The sequence below is a fragment of the Lissotriton vulgaris genome, chromosome 3_1 (genome assembly GCF_964263255.1).
Source record: "Lissotriton vulgaris chromosome 3_1, aLisVul1.2, whole genome shotgun sequence".
Taxonomy (NCBI): Eukaryota; Metazoa; Chordata; class Amphibia; order Caudata; family Salamandridae; genus Lissotriton; species Lissotriton vulgaris.
In genome coordinates, this window is record NC_141689.1 from 1,359,589,027 (window position 1) to 1,359,610,159 (window position 21,133).

Genomic DNA, 21,133 nt, shown 5'->3' on the forward strand with positions numbered 1-21,133 from the left:
CTGCCTCGTCCTCTGGGTTCTCTGTGGTCTCGCAGGTCATGTAGGCTGTGTCAGCATCGGGCCCCCACATGCGCCCAGGACGATGGTCATGCCCACGTCCCCTGAGCCGCAGGTCCCACCAAGTGCACACAATGGCATCTCTTCGCTGTGCTGCCCTGAACTGTCTGGGCTAAATTTCGGGCCTACCATGTCTTTGCAGGCCACGTCGCTGCTCCGCTGTAGGCCGCGTCACCTGGAGGTGCGCTGTGTCCACTTGCTGTTCGCATGGCCAGGCTCATTTTTAGTGACTCTCCTTCACTGCCCGTGCGCGGCTGCTGGTCACCTCTGTGATTCTTTAGTTCTGTAGTCTTGGGCGGGATGCATTGTGTAGGATAATTTGCTGGATGGTGGGGGATGAGTAGCAGAGCTCTAGCAGGGCACGTCCTCATCCTTGCCTGAGCAGCTACGCCCCCCCCCCCTTGGCTCATACTCATTGCAAGCTTTCTGCCAGGTAAATTTGGGAGTGGTGTTAGTTCTCCACACTTACATACAGACTCCCACCAGCTGATCACGGTTGGGGCCTCATACACCAGTGGGCTGTTTTTCATATCCAGATCATAGGAGTTGCTAATGACACATTTGGTTCACCCCAGCAGACACCACAAGTGTATAACAGTTTACATATTGCAGCTCCACTTGAGGGCCAGCAAACCTCATTGATGATGGGTTGGAAATGAATTCAGAAAGTGGCAAGAACAGGTCCGTCAATGATCTTCTGTTGGCGCCTTCATAGGATGCGATCATCTCTTTAAATTACAAGTTAAAGAGCAGAGATATTCTTTCAACCATTGATTTTCAAAGCCTTGATGCTACATAAGGAGCTGTCAAGCAGTTCTGTTGTGACTGCGTCTTGGGTCTGACAGCACATGTCAGCATGTAGTGTATGGATTCTACTCCCAGAAGAGTCTATTCAGGTTCAATGAGTACCCTTCAATTTAGTTAATTGTTGGAGACTTCAACAACCTTCAGAAGGAAGAATGAGCCTTGCTCTGCCGTCCAGGACTTAGACAGTGATGGCGCATACAACTCTAAGAGGCATCCAAGAGATTAAAGCCATTGTAGACAATCCCACTAGAGGTGAGTGTGGAATTTTGCAACAGACACTTGGTAGACGAATTCTGTTTAGTCTTCTTCGCATGTCTAAAGCCTTTCCAAAGCGATCTTCAGAAGTTAGTATTTTTTCCTTATCCAGAAGGGGGGCGTTGCTTCACTTTGTCCAGGAATCTGATCCTCAGGCCTCAAATTGGGCTCTTGTCCTTTTATTAGTCATGGGCCCTTTTTTTGTATCCCCTTCAATTCTCTGGAGGGTTATGAGAGACTGAACGTGTCCAGCAAATACTCCTCTTCTGCACCCTTCTTTGTTCAAGCAAGCAGGATTTTTACCAAGGATTGTGTTTGGTTTTCTTCTGTGGGAGGGGGTCACTCCCACGACTAATCAGGCCTCTGCCTCTTATCTCTAACAGTCACCATGCTATCCTGCGTGTTTTTCTGCTATTCAGCAATATATCTGCTCTTTCTCGCGTCACAGGAGTAATGTATCATATTGTAATCCGAGAAAACACGTTTTTGGTTGTACTTCTTCATGAATTTTATAGGATTCCAACATAGGTCTGAGGTAGGCCCTCAGGAGGACAAAAGATCAACACTACAGGAGCATAAACCATTGTTCTTGCATTTCCTGTAGCGTTTCCTGGTGAGATGGCAGCTCAGTGAGGTTTAGGTTCCTCTCTTACAGTTTGGCACAGTTCATGGAAGGCTTCCAAGTACTGTTTCCAGTAGACTTCCAAGCACAATACCTCCCCGAAGGACTTTTCAACCAAAGCTGGCATGATTTGATCAGGAACCTGTCAGCAAAGCATTTTTACAATGCAGCAACCTAAATGAATGTCACTCTGACCATTTTCTTTGTGTTTTTTAGGCATTCCTGTTCCCCCCACAAATTTAAACTGCCTGTGAAACTCCCACATAGAGACCTCCACCCATTTATGTCCATTGTGTGAGTGTGCATGATCATTGCAAAAGTTCTAGGTTTACAAAAACTGTTTTACCTCCCACAAAGCAGGAGCAGTTTGAGCCCCAAAGTGAATTATTGGTATGGCAGCCAAGCAGACTTTGCCATGGCCTATTTGTTTCTCTGTCAGATGCAAGTGGTTCTGAGTTGCAGCTTTAATGGTTTGTCGCCGGTCGGCTTTGCTGTCATTAAGGGGAGATACAAAATAATCGGCTGCTACTTACTATTTTATCCACTGGTTATTTGGCATGTCACACTGTATATAGTTGGTTTTGCTGCTTTTCCTCATGGACAAAGGTACTCAGCAATCTTCATAATCCTATGTCCTCTCTTCCTCATCCTAGTGTTTGACCCCCCCATCTCCCGGCCAGTGAGGTGTCGACACAGAAGAAGATCCGGAAGAGGAGAAAACACGTTAGCTACATCTACACCCAGAGAAGGGGTGGAGCTTATCAGAGTTGTCTATCCGGACGAATAAACACCACCTCATCAAAGTAAGCACTGTGATAAAAGAAAAACAAGCATTGGAAATGCAATAGGTCTCGCACCATTAGAGTTAGTGCTTTTAGAATTGTTTATGGGTTTTTTTTGTAAATGTTTAGCATTTTTGTTTCCTGTAGCCAATGCTAAAGAATTACAAATAAAAAAAGCCATAAACATTTCTTAAAGCTCTAACTGAAATGGTCTGAGACCTATTGCACTGTGTGAGGGTGAGGGGTTGAGGGTGAGTGAGGTTGAGGGTGAGTGAGGGTGAGGGAGGGTGAGGGGTTGAGGGTGAGTGAGGGTGAGTGAGGGTGAGGGGTTGAGGGTGAGTGAGAGTGAGGGTGAGTGAGGGTGAGTGAGGGTGAGTGAGGGTGAGTGAGGGTGAGGGGTTGAGGGTGAGTGAGGGTGAGTGAGGGTGAGGGTGAGTGAGGGTGAGTGAGGGTGAGGGGTTGAGGTTGAGGGTGAGGTGTTGAGGGTGAGTGAGGGTGAGGGTGAGTGAGGTGTTGAGGGTGAGTGAGGGTGAGGGTGAGTTAGGGTGAGGGGTTGAGGGTGAGTGAGAGTAGTTGAGGCTGAGTGAGGGTGAGTGAGAGTGAGGGTGAGTGAGGGGTTGAGGGTGAAGGTTTGAGGGTGAGGGTGAGGGGTTGAGGGTGAATGAGGGTGAGGGGTTGAGGGAGGGTGAGGGTGAGTGAGGGTGAGGAGTTGAGGGTGAGTGAGGGTGAGGGTGAGTGAGTGTGAGGGGTTGAGGGTGAGTGAGGGTGAGGGTGAGTGAGGGTGAGGCTGAGGTGTTGAGGGTGAGTGAGGGTGAGTGAGAGGTTGAGGGCGAAGGGTTGAGGGTGTGAGGGTGAGGGGTTGAGGGTGAGTGAGGGTGGAGGGTGAGGGGGTGAGGGTGAGGGGGTGAGGGTGAGGGGGTGAGGGTGAGGGGGTGAGGGGTGAGGGTGAGGGGTGAGGGTGTGGGGTGAGAGTGAGGGGGTGAGGGTTAGGGGGTGATTGTTAGGGGGTGTGAGCGTTAGGGGGTGTGAGCGTTAGGCGGTGTGCGGGTTAGGGGGTGTGAGGGTGAGTGTGAGTGAGGGGGTGTGAGGCTTCGGGTGTGTGACGTTGCGTGAGTGTGAGTGTGTGTGAGGGTGAGTGAGGGTGTGAGAGGTGTTGTTATGCAGAGGGTGTGTGACGGTGTGTGAGGGTGAGGGTGTGTGAGGGTGAGTGTGAGTCATTGTGAGGTGTTGAGGGTGGGTGAGTGAGGGGTTGAGGGTGAGTGAGGGTGAGGGTGGGTGAGTTTTATAGCAGAGTAGCTCCTTTGTGACTCCTTGTCACCCAAACACTTTTTCCACTCTTGGGATTTGATACTAGTAAGCCGGTTGCACTAATACATCTGAACGTTAGTACTGGTAAAAAAAAGCCCATAATTGGGAAAACAGAGTCTTGATGACATGTTCAGCCTAAGATTTAAGTATGTGACCTAGGTCCTGCCAACACTGTTTTTTGGCTGCACACAGCTAATGTTTTTCCTAATTGGAACGTGACTTTATTTTACCTTTCTGTCACATTTGTTTACAGGTAGTGGTGTATAATGTAAAATATCCTACCTATTGAGAGTAAAATGCCCGCCAGTATTAGGTCAATCATGCATTTTCTTTTACCATTCACTCACTATAACTAGAGTTTCTACCCCCATTAGGCAATAAATATGCAAATAGTGCGATTTGGGCAGGATTTGAAGTAGATTTTATATAATTTACAACTGAGTTGGATTAATTAAAGGCGCATTAGTGTTAGGCGGGCTGAGTCTAGAAATGCTCTTCGGGGGTGGGGCGGGGGGAGGGGTGGTTGGGGGGTAGGGCTAGGACTTCCTTCCCTCTCCATTATTTAAATATTTACATCAATACAACAGAGATTACTGTGAACAGAACACACAAGGGAGGCGTTTACTTTACGCTGGCATTCGTTAGCTTACGGCTGATAATGTCTTTAGAAATAACATGCGTTGCATACACAGTGTCAGCACAGAGGTTTTGCTCTCAAAGGGGAAAAAATGCATGCCGTGCTCCTCACGCACCCCCTCTCCCCAACCATCTTAGTTATTAGCACCACCAAGGTTGAAAAGAGCAGAAAAGCAATGCCAATGAGAGGAAAGCCGTTTTGTGCAGGAGACAGTAAATGAAGACAGAAAGAAGCGGCTGGACTGACACAGAAAGCTCCGCCGTGTAGAGAAGGCGAGACTCCTGAACGCGAGTGTATGAGTACGAGGAAGAAGATCAAATAGAGAGTGAGTTAAGACAGGTGAGGGTGGGGGGTAAAGGTGTGGGGGTGGGGTGTTGGGAAAGAGCCCTTGCAGTCTGAAGGGGAAAGAGAAGTGCATCTGGCATAGGAGACTTTATCGTGAAGGATATTAGAGTGTGAGACAAAGGAGACGGCAAGGAGAGAGGTGAACAGAGAAGAAGTAGATGAGAGAGAGAACAGAGGAGAGATTTAGAGAGACAAAACGAGAAGGAGGGAGAGAGGCATAAAGTGAGGGACGAGAGAGAGGGGAAAAGAGTGTGCATGTGTGAGAGAGAGAGTAAGAGGCAACGAGTGGGAGGAGAGAGAGAGAAACATGAATGTGTGTGATCTTGTGTAATGTAATTGGGCGCTCATGTAAAGCGCTCCGATATCTTTCCGTCGACTTCACGGTAAAGCAGCAGGGAGTGTGCGCCATCATGTTGCCTTCCTTATCACGCTGCCCAGGAGTCAGAAGGTGGACAACATGGACAGCGAGAGGGGAGCATGGAATTTACAACTTGAACGGCTTGAGGAGGTGAGGGAAGGGCTAAAGGCAACAATGTCACCGGGTGAAAAAAAGCGAAAGAGAAAGCAGGGTAACCTGACCCAGGAGGGGGGAGGAGGGAGGAGAAATGCGTCTCGGCCGGAGCAGGGGGCGGAGCAGGGAGAGCGGGCTTTGAAATGTACTTCACACGGCCGGCCGGTCGTGAAACTGAAAGCATGGCCGGCCGGCCGTGAAAGCCTTTGATGCCGCAGGGGGTGGAGCGGCACCAGCTGGGAGAGTAGGCAAGGCAGGCGGCTGGGGGCATGTGCACGCGCTTTTAAGCTCAATGCGCATGCGCATTGAGCTTAAATTTCTCGTGCACTGCAAGGAATCGCCACGATTCCTTGCAAGTTGGATAAAGAGTGGATAAGCCACCATAGTCTCGCTTGCTCGATGCGCATGCGCATCGACAGGCGAGACCTAAAAAGGGCTTGGTGTATGTACTATGGATTAGCCGAAGTAATCAGTACATTATCCGAGATTAAGTTTGCAAGTGTAGAACAACTTGTTAGTGTTGAATTTAGGGAATGCAGTAACATTGAAAAATACTCCACAGAGAGGTCAAAGCAAATGGGGATGGACTTCTACAATTAGGTTTGCTGTTACCCTATTTCTCAAATACTTTTCAATGTTCTGACACTTCTTTGTACAGTTTTGTATTTTACAATCGATAGTTTTTAAAGAAGTGTTTTCGCCTCTGCTTCTCATGAGATGAAAGGCATCAAAACTGTAAACTATATTGACCAGTCCTCTCCATCTCACGTCATCATCCTTTATGTCACAGTTCCCCTACTTGTTTGTTACTCGTCGACTACTGACTGTAAAACAGTTTCATCATTTGTCTACCGTGCATTGAAACTGCGTTTTCAAGGATTACTATAAGTGACATTGTGGTGCTGCAAATGAAAGCAGGGAAAGACATGCTTTCACGTGGTCTGAACTTTGTGAAGCCGGTGGTAACATACATGTGACTCTATGTATGATCTTGAACTTGTCAATGTGCCTAAAAATGCTATGCCAGATAATATTTAAATATGAAGCTGAATTTTGATCCCAGGTTTCGCTGGCGGCCCTCAACATTTGCACCAAGGCTGGGCTTTCATAGCACCTGGTGCGAACTCATTCAAAACCTTTTCGCATAGGTTGCCACCTTTGTGCCTGCACAGAGCATAGTTACTTAGGCTGTGGCTGTGCTGCTCGAAATAACAATAACCTACTATTTGTCACTTCTCAAAATGTGAAAAAAGTGTGATTTTCAGGATGTTGACGTGGAGTATCACTAAGTAAGAATGGTGTCTGAACTCACTCACTCATCCACTTATACATTCCCCTCAGTAAGTTAAGCACCAGAGATCTGTCTCTAGCCTGCAGGTCACTCACGCCTTAACTGTACATGTTCTCTGTCCGACGAAAGCTTGTACTAGTCTGCCTCGTTGGATATGTCCTGTGGGGAATTGAAGATTGCACTTGCTCCCTTCTGTTACAGGGACGCTTGTTTTGAGCTGGCATATTGTACCAATGCTGTGAAGAAGCAAAACGTGCACTGCTGCTGCCTGATTCGTTTGTATTCTGTGATGGGGAAAGTGTGCCCTGCTGCTGCCCTTGTTGTACCTGTCCTCTGAAAGAGGGAAGCTGGCACTATTCCTGTCCTCGGAGTACCTGTTCTAAGAAGAAGAGGGGTATTTCTACTACTTATGAATTAAAAAAGGATCTAGAGAATTAATTTGCATTGCATGCCCTATGACCATAGACTTTTCCATAACAGTTGATGTGAGATGCCTGTAGTTCTGAGGAAATTCCTCTCCCCAAAGTCACAATATTCGAGCACCAAAACATGTTGACAGAAAAGAGAGGCAGGGTCCGTTGCTCTGCCCTCTGTTTTTAATCTTGTGGCAGGGAGACACCAGTAAAAACAATTTGTGCTCACTGACACACAATTGTATTACAGGTCTGAGAGTTTAACAAAGAGAGAATATAAATGTAAAAGTAAGGGACATAACCTTACCAAAACTAGGGAACCCATACCTAAGAGACTGTGCAACAGCAGCACTCCTGGATATTTACAGTGCTAGACGTGGAACCCACTGATGAACTGTACCACACTAGTTAGGTGGGCTTCATCATCCTATTTGAGTAAATAAATGTATGGTAACTCTGTTAGAAGTTTGGCTCTTTCTTCCAAGTGTGTTGTGCTTCTTGTGTGTTCACAGAGAGTGTACAACAGTCCCTTCACTCCTCTCACGTCCTGTTTAGTGTCTTAGCTACATGTGTTGTAGCGGTCTGTATACTTGACTACGAGATTCATATGATGTTTCTCTTGCCACCTGTTTTTTACATATTCTTTATGTACGAAACCTGCGCTGCTACTGTCCATGTTGTATCTTTGACGTGAAGCTCAGTTTAAAACTTCCCAATACACAAAAGACAAGACAATTGGTATTGCCAATCCTCGTTTCAATGCATGATGTGTAATTAAGAGTGCATCCTCAAGAAATATCTGAGCAGAGTCTTCTTTTGGTTATAGCTGTGAAACAAGCACATTTTGAAGTGGACTAGATGATTTGTAACACTTTAAAACATACCCGAGAAGTAACATTTTGGCTCAGTTCTGGTATTTTAGACGACATCACTCTGTATTCTGTAGCTTTGAACATATAAACAAAGTGTTAAGGCAAAACTACAAGCCCCATAATGCAACATGCTGTTGGCTGAAAAGCGAGGAATGTGATGCGTTATAATGTTTCGTCACTTACCAGTAATCTTCATTACGCTGATTAAGGTCCTCCTCGTCCCAGTCCTTACATAACTGAGGCAATCCTACCTCACGACAGGCTAGTCCAAAACGCTAGGTTTAAACATATGTTTATTATAATAACCCCTCCCACCCACTGCCATGCCTGTTATCAACAAGTCCAGACACAAACACAGTGGGAGGGAGTGAACAGGACTGGGACGAGGAGGTCTGTAATCAGGGTGATGAAGATTACGGTAAGTAACGAAACATTACTCCCTCAAATGTCCTACTCGTCCCTGTCCTTACATAAGTGAGTACCTCACAAGCAGAAAAAAACATGAAGAAAAATGCTGGACACCAGGGGTCCATGCAAAAGTACAAAACATTTAATCAAACAAATGATTGATACAACAGTGTTCAAGGTACCAACAGCAAAATTGTCCACAGAGTCATGCAAGACATTAAGGCAATAATGCCGGACAAAAGTATGATGGCACTGCCAGGAAGTTGCCCTACAAATCTCCTGGATAGAAACCCCAGCTGCCTCAGCCCAGGAAACAGACACAGAACGATCTGAAAGCTCTAAACCTGAGCCGGAGGAGGTAACCCAGCAGATTTATATGACTGGCAAACCGCCAAACGCACCCAACGACTGATGGTGGAAGTAGACACCTTCTCCCCCTTGGCCACTTCCCCACAGGAAACAAACTGGGCAGGAGAAAAACGAAACTCCAGGGTACATTGGAGGCAAACCTGAAGGGCTCTGCGAACATCCAAGGTAGAAGGAATAAGTGTATCCCCTTCTCCGGGCAAATCAGGAAGAACCACCTCCTGTTGCAAATGGAACTTGGAGGAAACATTAGGGAGAAAAGCTGGGTCAAACTGCAAAATCACCCTGTCCTGCAAGAACTAAAAATAAGGATAGGAAAAAAGCAAAGCACTCAACTCACCCAACCGCCTAGCAGAGGTGATGGCCCACAGAAAAGCCACTTTAGCTGACAACCACAAAAATTAAGCCTCCAACAAAGGCTCAAAAGGGGCAACTGCAGGCCCTTCAGAACAGCTGGCAAATCCCAAGAGGGCACAATCATAGGAGCGATCGGACGACGGAGCCGAAAACTCAGCAGAAGCTGACTCACCAAAGGAGCAATTCCCTCCAAGGAGTAGAAAGTAAAAGGGGAAAGTTTTTTCAAAAACCCATTCCAAAGAAAATCAAGAATAGAGGCCTTATCACCAACCACAGGATCCACGCCATGAGAAGAGCACCAAGAGACAAAACAACCCCAATGCTTACCATAGCTCTTAAAGGTAGAAGACCTATGTTATGTAACTGCTGGATATTACATGCCACCAAAGAAGAACAACCCAAAGCCTCCAACGTCAAACATTCAAGAGCCAGGCCATCAGATTTAACTGAGGAAGACGAGGCAAAGACAGAAGTGGGAACTGAAGAGGAAACAGGATAATGGGAAGCCGGACAAACCTGCCTCTAGCCAACTGCATCAACAGAGTTAACCAAAGGCGACAAGGCAGCATCTTCTGCAGCACCCTCGGGGGAAGGGAATCAGAGGGGAGGCATACAGAAAGTCCAGAGGCCAAATAATCGAGAGGGCATCCACTGCCCACGCCTGAGGACAAACCATCTCGGAATAGAAACAAGGGAGAGAAAGGGAGTTGTGCGGGGAAGCAAAAAGGTCGATTTAGGGTGTCCTGAACCGAAGACAAAGTTCCCAGAATAGAGGAACAGACAGATGGAACTGAACCAAGGATGGAAGGTTGCGGCTCAAGCTGTCCGCATTAAAGTTCAGGTGACCCTGAATTTAAACATCCCTCAATGCCAACAGGTGAAACTACGCGCAGGCCCAAATCATGGAAGCCAGCATATTCAGAGACTCGCACCGGGTCCTCGCCTGGCGGTTCAAGTAACAGCAAGCCACCTAATTGTCAGTACGGACCAACAGATTCACAACCTGGAGGGAAACTTGAAAGAACAGAATCACCTGCCAAATGGTTGCCAACTCCCGCCAATTCCAGAGACGGGCGATGTCCTACCCAGACCACTGGCCCTTGGCCTCCAAGGACCCCAATGTGGCCCTCCAACCCCAAAGACTGGCGTCTGTTATCATCAAGAGGGAAGCAGGAAGCTGAAAATACATCCCTTCTTCAGATTGGGAGTGCAAAGTCACCAGCTCAAGTCCCAAACCAGAACAGGGGAGAGAGGAACCAGAGTGTGGTAACCTGCGTGGGAGGGGTTCCACTGAGACAACAGATGATTCACCAAAGGCTTAAGGCGCAGGCGAGACCAGGGAACCACAGCTGTGGTTGCAACCATCAACCCCTAGACCCACAACCAAACCTGAGCTGGGGCAGATGGGTGACTCAGCAGGTCCTGCGGGAGAAGCTGTAGGGTAGAGATACAAGCAGGAGGGAGAAACTTCGCCCCCAGCAAGGTGTTGCAAAGTTATCTGATAAATTGCAGTCTCTGAACAAGGACCAGATGAGATTTTACCAGATTCAGCTTGAACCCCAGACCCTGGAACATGGCTATCGTCACCTCCACTGCCAGAAGAGCCATAGGAAGGCAGGAAGCAGAGACCAAACTATAATCAATATAGGGAAACACAGAGAAACCCTGAAGCTGCAAACCCCCACAGCAGGAGCCAATACCTTGGTTAAAATCCAGGGAGCAGTTGAGAGGCCGGAAGACAACACCCGAAACTGGGAATGGACCCTGTTCACTGCAAACCTCAGGAACTGCTAGCTTCCTGGATGGACAGGAACGTGAAAATAGACGTCTTCTAAGTCCAGAAAAGCCAATAAATCACTCTTTTGGATGAGGGGAATGAAGGACTATAAAGTGGTCATCCGAAAATGACTCAGCCGTACTAATTTGTTCAGAGCATTGAGATTCAGAATCTGGTGGTATGAACCATCTGGTTTTGGGACCAAGAAGAGCATGGAATACAAACCCAGGCCCCGTTCTGACTCTGGAACTAGAACAGCGCCCTTTGCCAGCAAAATGTCCATACCTGGCAACATAGCAGACCTCCTCATGAGGTCTCCTGACAACAGGGTAACCCAAAAACAGGCCAGAGGTGGAGGGCCCTGGAATGGAATTTCGTACCCCTGGTCAATGACCGACAGCGGCTAGTCGGAAATCAGAGTTGACTGTTGATCCAGAAACAAAGGGAGCCAACTCCCCACCTTGGCATAGTCACTTTTGCCCATCACCCTGGGGCTTTTGCTGCTTCTGAAGCCAGGATTTATAACGGAACGCAGCCCCCCCCTCCCCTCATGGGCCTGTCCACGAAAGGGGTGAGAAGAAGAGAATACAATCAATAGTTTGGGGAACCCAATATACCCTTGGAGGCTTGGGCAATAATCTAAATGGTACAAGGAGCCTTCAAGGGGTTTAATTCAGAACAATCTTTTGTTGTTCAAAGATAAATCAGGGAGTTAGTCCTAATGGAGCAAACACCAACGTGTCATTAGACATCACGCAAAATCATATATCTTATCAAAGAGCACACTGGAAAACCTAGTAGTTTGAAAAATTGATCTTGTTTTATATATTTTGGGTTGCAATTGGAGTACAAATAAATAAAATAATTCAGCACAAAATCAAGTAAAGAAGCGAAATCAAATTGGCCTAACAGTACTTGACTAAACAACTATTCCTAATAAATCATAAGCAACAAATCTCTTGATGAGAATACGTATTGCTCCAGAATTAAAAATGTTCTTAGGAATAGAAGATGAGGTCGACGTTTCGGTCTGTTCGGCTGTAGTCCATCAGACCATCTTCAGGACGAAAACAATTATGGCTGAGACGAAGAGGCGTTCCTGACCTAAAAAAGCCTGCCTAGATGTTGATGGCTGTTGGTCCTGAGCTACTCTGTGAGGGTGAGCTAAACCCTGATCACTATCTGTATCTGAGTTTGTCTCAGAAAATCTTTTGTCAAATACGGGTATGTCTTCTCTTTACTGTACTTTCTGATATATTGATGTAATTTATTTGTTTTTTTATGAGCATTGAAGTCCTCAAAATCCTTGATTGTCAATGCTATTTTATCCAAGAGGGATTTAGCATTCACAATGTATGTGTCTGAGTTGATCTTATTCTCTAGAATCTCAATTTCTTTGGACAGAAGCTTAATATGCTTCAGAGCGGTTTCTATCCTGAGCACCATCCAGGTGCGGGAGCACTTGTTAGAGGCAAAACTGAAACCTGACTTAAAATCCTCGTCTTCAATGAAGATAATAGGGATGTTTTTAATCTGTAGGCCAGTAGGGATTATGTTGGCATTAAGCAATCCGTCGGGAATTTGGCGTGAAGTTCAGTACGTACTAATTTCTTTCTGAGTCTCTCAAGCTGGGTAAGGTCTGATTCACATGGAAGATGTGTTACAGATCCACGTGCTCCTAGAAGGGAGGGACCTGAGGCAATCTTTAAGACATATTCATCAGTGTATGACAATGTCTCGGCTTCAGACATAGTTAGAGACCAAAAAAGTATCACTACACTTGTATAGATGGAAAAACAAAAGAAAAACTAAGCTAAAACCACTTAATAAAGTGACCCAAAACAGACTAGATTCTGCGCAAAATACAATCAATAGTTTGGGCAACCCAATATACCCTTGGAGGCTTGGGCAATAATCTAAATGGTAAAAGGAGCCTTCAAGGGGTTTAATTCACAACAATCTTTTGTTGTTCAAAGATAAATCAGGGAGTTGGTCCTAACGGACCGAACACCAACGTGTCATTAAACACCAAGCAAAAACATATATCTTATCATAGAACACACGGGAAAACCTAGTAGTTTGAAACATATATCTTGTTTTATATAGTTTTGGTTGCAAATGGAGTACAAATAAAACAATATATATTTTTCAAACTACTAGGTTTTCCCGTGTGTTCTATGACATGTTGGTGTATGTTCCGTTAGGACTAACTCCCTGATTTATCTTTGAACAACAAAAGATTGTTGTGAATTAAACCCCTTGAAGGCTCCTTTTACCATTTAGAGAAGAAGAGAGAGCACCCTGAAAGCCTTGTTTATGGAAAAAGGATTTCTTCTCCTTCTGCACTGTCTGAAAAGGCTTCAACAACTTCTTCTCCTCTGCATTGTGTTCAAATTGTCTCCAAAAAGCCGGGGACCATCAAAAGGCAGTTTATGAATCTAGGCCTTCAGAGCAGCATCAAGATACCAAGGCTTTGTCCAAAGAGACCTCTGACCAGCCACCGCTGCCCCGACAGCCAAGGAGAAGGCCAACAGCATATCAAAAGTCACATTGGACAAAACCCATGCCAAGATCTCCATCTGTGCCAGGATAGGAGTTGGATCCCCCTAATCCTTAAGACAGTCAAATAACTTCTCGAAATCCTTGATAAGGATCTGCGAGGCATAGGCAGAGTAAGTGCTAGCCCGAATCCCAAAATGAGAAGCAGCATAAGAACGTTTGAAAGCTGATTCCACCTTCTGCTCAATTGGATCAGCAAGGGAAGCCTCCTCTGAAGACAAAGAAGATGAAGAAGCCATTGAGTTCAAAATAGAATTGACTTTAGGAACTTGAGGAAACTGGACATCAAACTCTGCCAAGCCATACCTCTTTTCCAAAAAGAGAGGATTCCTCTGCTTGTTGACCTCAAGCCATTCCTTAGCTAGAATGTCCTTAATGCCATCATAAAAAGGCAGGTCATCCACCACTGAGGCAGCATACTGGGAGTAAAAGCCATCATCCACCAAGGATTTAGGATCAAACCCTGTGACCTCACGAATATGGACCAACATGTCCGAAAAAACGTTACCCTGGATATACTCCCCTTAGGGGAATTGCTCATGTCCTCAACCTCTTCTACCTTAGATTTCTTGGCAGAAGGCTCAAGCAGCGCAGCCTGAATAGCAGAATCATTCAGACCTTGCAAATCTGACCTGGAAATTTGCAACAGGTCATCCTCCTGCAGGTCCTGTACATGATTTATCTTAGAAAGAGATTTGGCAGGCACCTGAGAGGAATCCTCACCCCCTATAGCCAAGGCAGAAATTCCAAACACGACAATGAACCACAGAGCAAACAAGGAAGTACCCCACAACTCCCCCTATATACTGCCTCCCAGCAATCAAGTCTCAACACCCATGGGACTTGAATTGCCAAAAGGACAGCCCCGCTGCCTCCGCCACATGCACACAGAACATGGCAACGGGAGCCGGTTGCTTCTGGTAACCCTCAGCACAGGAACCAACCCGTAAACCAAAAGCATAGGAAAGCTCACCGCCCCAGCCAAGCACATGCACGGGGAGCACATTCAGGAAACAGAGCAGGGACTTGACCAACTGGAACACCGGTAGGGTCTGCGTCTAAACACAAAAAAAATCCTTACCGCACCGTAGCCCCTATGCACGAAAAGGCAGCAACAGGAGCAGACATGGAAAAGGAAACAACAGCACTCCGACCACCGTGTCGGACAGGAAAAAAAACAGGCATGGCGGTGGGTGGGAGGGGTTTATATAATGATGATGATGATGATGCCAGCATTTGTAAAGCGCACAGCTACCTCCAACGGAGGTGTCCCCGCGCTGACCATATACCGCTTAGGAACCCTTCCTGGTTTTTCCCTGACAAATGTCCACTCCTGGGCACCCCCAAGGTGAAGCCAGGCATCCCAGCACTGTTGGGCCATTGTGGAGATTAAGCAAGCTGTTGCCCAGAGTTGCAGAGTGGGACCCATGATTAGAATAGGCACCGAGGCAAGAATTATCAGGTCCGAGGAAATTGAGCCCAAGACCCGCCGAGGGTCTTGGGCTCAATCTCTGCATCAGGGTCTGCCGCTCTAACCATTGAGCCACACTTCTCCACTCGTTTATAAAAGTAAAAGAAATACTACTGTTTTGGACTAGCCTGTCATGAGGCAGGATTGCCTCCCTTTTGTAGGACTGGGACGAGGACATATGAGGGGGTATTGTACTTAACAGATTAGTGAAATGCAACTAAAATGTTGTTCCTGGCTTTCTGCCTTTTTCCTGGAGCGTTAACCAGCCCAGTGGGTGAGAGGGCAGAGAAAGCCTTTCAAATGCAAATAGGGAAAATTCACTGCTAATGGGCGAACATTAATACTATTTGGGGAAAAATACACCATATTAAAACGGCATTAGGCCTCATTTATAAGAGGGTTGAGTCACGTTTGCATCAAGCTATCAGTCACGGACGGCATAACTCGCCGGTGGGGGGCAAGGGTGTGAGAAGATACCTGGTGGCATGATCCACTACCACCAGTATAAACTTGTGCCCTGATGCTGTTGGGGGTTCCATTGGACCGACAATGTCAAACCCCACTCGTTCAAAGGGCACCCCCACCACAGGCATTGGTATAAGGGGGGCCTTTGTCGTGCCACCTGACTTACCACTGGCTTGGCAAGTGACACAGGAGCGACAAAAATCCTTGGTATCTTCGTTCATGTGAGGCCAGTGAAAGTGCGAGACAAGCCTGTCCCACGTCTTCGTCTGGCCTAAGTGTCCTGCTAAGGGAATCTCGTGGGCCAAGGTAAGAAGGAAACCACGCTGAGACAAGGGGATAACCAGCCTCCTGGTCATGCCAGGCTTGGGGTCTCTTGCCTCAGTGTACAGGAGTCCATCCTCCCAGTATACCTTGTGGGTACCTGTGGCGTTCCCAGCAGCCTCAGCAGCAGCCTGCTGTCTGAGGGGTTCAAGGGAAGGGCAGTCTAACTGGTCCTTCCCCAGGTCTTCTCATGTGGGTCCCCCTGAGCCCAGAAACTCAACTTGATCAAGTTCGAGTTCTTTAGGTTCAGTTTCCCGCAATTCCTGGAGGTCAGCCTCCTCTGAGACCGGATCCTCGACCTGGGGCAAGGGGGAAGGCGCTGCCTTAACCCGACTGCTCTTCTTCTTGGGAGGTGTCTGGTCCGTTGTTCCAGGATCCAGCACCTGTTCAGTGGGGCATCGTCTGACCTGTGACCTGGTCACAGCAAGCACATGTGCTGGTAAGCCTAACATCTCCATGTGAGTCCGGTGCTCCACTTCTGACCATTGCGATGACTCCAAATCATTGCCCAACAAACAATCCACTGGGAGGTCTGAACTAACAACAACCTTTTTCTGGCCATTTACCCCTCCCCAGGAGAAATCAACAATCGCCATACTATGACTGGTAGTGACGTTGCTGGCATTGGTCACCAGGAAATCTGTACCTGGCATGATCTGTCCAGGGTCCACAAAGTTAGGCGTCACCATGGTGACACTGGCACAAGTGTCCCTATAGGCCTGAGTCATTCTTCCATTGATCAAAGGCGTCTGTCGGTATTTGCCCAAAGTATTGGGACTGACATCAGGGGATATATCCACATCCCCCGTACAGACAAGGACAGCCTGAGTGAGTGTGCCAACTAAGTTGTCACACTCCTCAGAACCCAAGGTTAACCCAACTAGTCCCTTGGGAGGCGCACTACTACTGCTGGCTGTACTAGGGGGCACAGGTGCCTTAGGGGCTGCAGTAGCAGGAGTCTGCCCTCCTTTCTTGGTGCACTCACTAAACCAGTGAGTTTTACTTTTACAGTATTGGCACCACCTTTTCGATTGGCCTTCTTGATTCTTCTTTTTCTGGGAAGCCTGACCCCCCCCCTCCTCTTTGGGTTGTTGGGGACCTGTCGAAGACTTCTGGTCATTTTGTTCCCCTTTCGAATCTTTACCCTTCTGGTCTGCTTTCTTCTGACCACCCTGGTTCTGGCCCTGGTTTTGCTTAACCCTTGTTCTGACCCATCTGTCTGCCTTCTTTCCCAATTCTTGGGGAGAGGTCAGATCCGAGTCGACAAGGTGCTGATGCAACAACTGGTTCTGACAATTGTTTAAAATCTGTTCTCGCATGATCAAATTATACAATCCTGTGTAGTCAGTAACCTTACTGCCCAGCAACCAGCCCTCCAAAGCCTTAGTGGCACAATCAACGAAATCAGACCAGTCCTGAGACTGAGTTTTCTGGGTATCCCTGAACAGCAACCTGTACTGCTCAGTGGTTAGGCCGAACCCATCAATCAGTGTGTTCTTCAGGACCTGGTAATTGTTAGCATCCTCGACTCTAGTAGTGAGGAGCTTATCTCTACCTTTACCTTCAAAGGAGAGCCACAAGATAGCTGCCCACTGACTCTGGGGGACGCACTGTACAGTGCAGGCCCGCTCCAAAGCAGTAATCCATTTGTGGATGTCGTCCCCTTGCTTAAAGGGGGGCACTATCTTACTCAGGTGCCTAGTGTCTAAACTCCTGTTTTCCCGTGGGGGAATGCTGCCACCAGTGGGATTTGTCCCAATCAATTCTTGCTCTCTAGCGAAGGCGAGTCTTTCTTTGGCTAGGGCAAGTTCTTCCCTTTCGATCCGCTGATTGACTTCCCGCTCCTTAGCTTCGTACACTCTCCTCTGAGGGGATGTCATCCCTCTTCGAGCAGAGCCTCGAGAGCCATTGGTTCGAATGGATCTGTTAGAGCCTCCCGACAGAGACCTAACTCGTCCATTCCCAAGGTTAAGCTGGCCTGAGAGGGGCCCCAGGGGTCTCCTAGTACCATCCTCGTGCCGGCTTAAGTTGCCCCTAGTTAGCTGGCTAACCACTACTGGACCTTTGTCTGCCTCGTCCTCAGATGTCTCTGGCTCCTCATCCTCCTCTTCACCTTCTGCGGAGAGATGGATAAGGTCAGGGTCACCTGCGGTTCCCTCGAGGGGGGGCATATTCCCTTCTGGATGAGAAGGGTCGGTGTTACCCGCCCTCCTAGCATCATAAGTCTCCAAGAGACCAATCAGAAACGGAGTGGTAGGGTTTGCACCCTGTTTTAACTTCCGAGATGTACAGAGTTGTCGCATCTCTTGGAAGCTAAGTGCAGCATATCTGGAGGTGACCTGTGGAAGGTCGACTGACACAAGGGGAGACTCAGAGTTTCCTCCTTTGTCTGACATGTTGCTTCTAGTGTGGTGTAAGTGATGCACCTACCTACACTATATGTTTACCTACTGATCCCTTGCTAAGAGTTGTAGCCAAGGTGTGCTAAGCCTTGAGGAGCTACAACAGCTGGTTCAGTAGAACTCTGAGTATTCTAAGCTAAGTTATATGTACCTGGAGTACTTATGCGATCTTTCACAAGATATTCTTAGGATACGCGTGGTAAAACAACAGCAAGCTCAAATCCCACCCGCTGCCACCAATGTGAGAAGTTGGCCCGATATGCAGTGTTCACTATTCTAGCGACCACTATGCATCGGTCCAAACGACCCTTATGGTGATTGGTTGTAAGTCAACCTTAGACCAGCTATCCTAGTAGCGTGGATACGAGCAGTCTTCGGGCTAAACTCTAGAGGGCGTGTTAAGCCAGCTGTTATACCATCACATACCCCTTGAACACCAAGTGAAAGGACACCACACAAGTGTTATGAAAATAAACAGTGTATTTATTAGAATCACAACAGCCCTGTACTCTTTATGAGGACAGGGTACTAAGCACACAACGAAACTCTTAAGAAAATACTTCAAGTGCACAATCAATACAAGTGCCCGAGGGCACGGAAAGTTTAGTGGTCTCGGGCGGACCCGATAAGGCAAGTCGGAAGCGATAGGGACTCGGGACCCTTAAATAAGGAGGCTATGCGGGCACCGAAATGCCGAAGTTACCTAGCCCCAAGGGCTGCAGCTGCACAAGTCTTTACAGACGTCGGGAGTCTTCGCTGACGAGCCAGGAGCCGGAAGGAAGGAGTTGCTGGCTGGTGACCAGTGGAAATAGTTCGTAGAGATCCAAGCCTGGATCAGAGATGGATGACACCTGAAAGCAGAGGGGACCAAGTTCGTACTACTAGCCAGTAGTCAGAGGGTACCAGGAGGGCACCGGATGATCGTCACCTCGACTAGGTGAGTGGGCGACGCTAGGCTCTGCAGTCTCACGGACCAGGAGGCGTTGTCGGCGACCAGGATGGAGGTGCGAGCTGTCCCACGAAGGTTGATGCTGTCGGCGTCGCTGGGCCCAGGATTGGGGCAACAAGCCTTGGCAAATTTTAGGGCCACGTGGTGGGCCTAAAATGGCGTCTTGAGTGGACCAGGAGGGTCCGGGGTGCTCCTCTCTCAGAAGGGAGCAAAGGCCAGTCTGGAGCAACCAGACCAGCAGCGTTGGTTGTCGGATGTCGTCAAGAAGGTCACAAGCCAGCGGCTAGTGACCAGACAACGTGATGAGCGGCAAAAGTAGAAGGGCCCCACGCAGATCGTGGAGATGCTGGGGGGCTGCACTTCGGAGCTGGAGCTGCTCAGGGTCGGGGCTTCTCTGACCCCAGAGCACTCACCAGAGGATCCCTCGGCGGTCGTGCTGGTTTAAGAAAGCGTGCAGGTTTTGATGCTGGCCGGTCCCTCAAGGTCTCGTCGCACCCACGGATCTCAGCTGAGCTGACGATGTGGGTAGAGGTCAGAGGTGCCAGGGAAGCCGGTTCTCGTCGAGCTGGGCAGTCGGATTCCTGAGGAAGGACTTGCAGCAAACCGCAGAGTTCTTAGGTGGTGCCTGCGGATGCAGGGTGACTACTCCTTAGCCACAAGGGAGAAATCTTGAGAAGAGTCGAGAGTTCCTTTTGTAGAAAGTATTCTTGATTCAAAGATGATCTAATTTGGAAGGGTCCCCGCTCCTGCCTTTATCCTAAAGAAAGGGGTGGGTACGTGACTAGGTCCTGCCCTAGGGGTGGGACCAGGAAGGGGGGTAGTTACACCCCTCTCCCCTGCCGGACTTTCCCCAGGTCAGGGGCTGGGCGCCCCTGGAACTGGTTCTAGCCGGCAGATGCGTAGTGAGCACCGGGGTGCCACTCCGCAGCCACCTTCTTGTAAAGCCCTGCCTACCCAGGATACACAAAACCCTGTCTGGGATGGTGCGAATACCGCCCCGGACAGGAAACCCTTTGTCCAAGCTCTCCTCGCTGGAAGGACTCCCAGCAGCAGGAGGTCAGACTCGTGTCTGTGGTGGCAGCATCCATTTTGTGGAGCTGAGGCTTCAGTTAACTTTAACCGGGGTTCACAGTTACGTCCATGTCGTGTCCCTCTAGAAGGGCGGAATGCTAACCTCGTCGCCAGCATTGGTGAGGGGTCAGCATCCCGATTCGTATGACACCTTACTCGACATGTCTTGATAACGCGATACCGAAGTTACTAATGGTACGCGTTATCATGGAACAGCCATTGGGTCTTGGTTCCGCAAGCTGCAACCGGGCTCGGCTCGTGCCAGAGCCCAGTTCACACGATTCCACGCACTCTGCCTTCAGGATTGTCAAGGCCTGCCATTGGAGTGGCTGATAGGAATTCGGGTGTCCATTTTGAGAGTTAGATATAGGTATACTATATCTAAAGCAACGGGCGAGTACGCCACGTTGCCCCAGCTGTCGTGCATCCAGTTGTGTCAGATTTAGATGGCCAGCCAGGGGTGGCATAATACATGCTTCAGCCCCTGGTAGGCCCTGGGTACACCAATGCCCTGAGTTACAGGGTCTGACAAATTGGCCCAGTTCCAATTGGGTAATGCACCTAAGGTACACATATCAATTTAGCGAGAGAACAGCTAGGCTGTGGGTCTGATTGGCAGGCCCACAGCCCGAGAAAGTCGTAAACCAGTGAAACAAAAGCGAAAAAAAATCTGGGTGATCATAGGATTGCAGATCCTACTCTCCTACAAAGGGGTCACGAGGGGAGGAGGTCATGCGGGGGGGCTTAGTTTTAAATAAAAAATAAAAACTTACCTTTGCCAGCCCAGTTCGGTTTCACGTCGCGTCATCTCTGCTCTGAGTACTCGCATGAACCAGGCAGCCTTCCTCCCCTCCCCATAGCCAATCACAATGCTGCAATGGCAGCGTTGTGATTGCCTTGGACGCCGACCACACAGGTGTCTATGGGGAGGCCATTTTCTCCATATAGGCTGCATGCAGCCTACATGGAGAAAAGGGATAGTGCGTATGACTGGTTTGGTGGGCCCTGGGGCCTACCAAACAGTCAGTGCCCACAACAGTGGACAAGCCACTCCTCCCCTGCCCTGGAGCATGACCGCCCACCCGCC

General features: G+C 48.3%; 1 protein-coding gene across 1 annotated transcript in view; it reads left to right on the plus strand.

The window, feature by feature from the left end:
- Positions 1-21,133, plus strand: part of HOPX (HOP homeobox) — a 131,111-nt gene that overhangs the window by 26,801 nt on the left and 83,177 nt on the right. Inside the window, exon 2 of the mRNA XM_086963195.1 lies at positions 2,395-2,544. The gene's annotated coding sequence lies outside the window, so the exon portion shown is untranslated. The remainder of the gene's footprint in view (positions 1-2,394; positions 2,545-21,133) is intronic.